This window comes from Myotis daubentonii, chromosome 3, assembly GCF_963259705.1.
Source record: "Myotis daubentonii chromosome 3, mMyoDau2.1, whole genome shotgun sequence".
Lineage (NCBI taxonomy): Eukaryota > Metazoa > Chordata > Mammalia > Chiroptera > Vespertilionidae > Myotis > Myotis daubentonii.
In genome coordinates this window covers 48524191-48526185 of record NC_081842.1, presented here as the reverse complement: position 1 = coordinate 48526185, position 1995 = coordinate 48524191, and positions in this window count along the sequence as shown.

The window sequence follows — 1995 nt, the reverse complement described above, 5'->3', positions numbered from 1 at the left end:
GATCTCAAATGCTCTGGAGAATGACAGTTTTGCAATTTATTTTATGAATTTAAAATTAAGGAAGAGGCAATTAAAAATGGTGGCTGTGCGGACATGCTCCCAGGAACATGATAGAATTACAACTGAAATATGGAAAGGCTTCCTGAATAATCAATGGGAAACTCACAGGAGAGAATCTTGGTACCTGAGGACCAAAGGTGGAGACCACATTGAGAATCATAGAAGGGACAGAGGTGCAAAAGGGCTGGCTGGACACCCATAGACAGCAACTGAAGTCCCAGAAAGATATCTCAGCTGTGGCGGGGGGTGGGAGGGGTAAGTTGGGGGAGGTGCCATTTAGAGCTCTGGAATGTAATCCCCAAGCTGGGCTCCCCAGCAAAGAGCATCAAATCTGAGGAGGGTACCCACATAACATCTAGCTGTGAAAAGCACCAGGGTGCTGTTTTCCAGGGAGTGACAGCTGAAAGTTCGGGCACCCTCTTGAAGGGCTAATGCACAAAAATTACCTGTGGAACCACCCACCTTGTGCTCTGACAGAAGGAGGGTGAAAAGGACTGGAGCTGTGAGAGCAGAATGCAGGACTTGGGACTTGGGGGATAAAGCTCAGAAGGCAGACACCCCAAGTTTCCTGGGGTGAGTCATTCCCTCACACAGTGGAGGACATCTTTCTCACATAGATATCTGCCTTGCCTGGGAGGAAAACAGTTGACATACCCAATTGGAAAACACCTTGCCCTGAGGCCACTTAAGAGATTAAAAGTAACAATTAGCCTCCAGGCAGAAGCAAACACCCCTCCCTGTTGAAAAAAACTCTCTACACCTGAGGATGATTACCTGGGGGCAATTCAAGTCACAATCCTATTAGTCTGTAGACAGAGGCGGTCTCTGGAGGCTTTGAGTCTTTGCCTGATCCAATTTGTCAGAAACAGCCTTTAATACTGTCCTGCACTAGAGATTGAGAGGTGTAGAGGATCTACCTAAAACATAGTCACAAACCCAAAAAGACAACCAAAATGAGGAGACAAAGAAACAATCCCCAAATGAAAGAACTAGAGAATTCTTCAGAAGATGAGATACCAGTAAATGAAGCAGAGATAAGGAATTTATCTGAAACAGAATTCAGAGTAATGATGGTAAAAATGCACAACAGTATAAAAAATATATAGTAACTATGAAAAAAGAACAGTCTAAGATAAAGAATGACATAACACAAATAAAGAACACATTGGAAGGAATACATAACAGATTAGGGGAAGCTGAGGATTGAATCAGTGAATTAGAAGACAGAGTTGAAAATATCACTCAGAGAATCAAAAAGAAAAAAAAAACAATTAAATAACAGGAGGACAGCTTAAGGGAGCTGTGGGTCAATGTGAAATGTAACAATATTAGAATGGCAGGTGTGCCAGAAGAGGCAGAAAGAAATAGAGAACGTGTTTGAAGAAATGATGGCAGGAAACTTCCCTAACCTGGTAAAGGAAGAAGTCACACAAGTTTAGGAGGCACAGAGAACCCAAAACAAGAAGAACCAAAACAGACCCATGACCAGACACATCATAATTAAAATACCAAAAATTAAAGACAAGGAGAGAATCTTAAAGGCGGCAAGAGGAAAAAAACCCACAAAACCCACAAAAGCTGTTACCTACAAAGGAGTTCCCATAAGGCTGACACTTGATTTCTCAGCAGAAACTCTACAGGCCAGAAGAGAATGGCATGAAGTACTCAAGGTAATGGAAAACAAGGATCTGAGACCAAGATTATTATATCCAGCAAGGCTATCATTCAAAATAGATGGTCAAATAAAGAGACAGAAAAAAAAGGCTAAAGAAGTTCGTCACCACCAAGCCAGCATTAAGAGAAATGCTAAAGTGATTGCTGTAAAGGATTGTTGAGAAGAAGAAACAGAGAGAGAAACCTAGCCATACGGAATTTAAATGGCTATAAATAAGTACCTCTCAATAATAACTCTGGCCCTAGCCGGTTTGGCTCAGT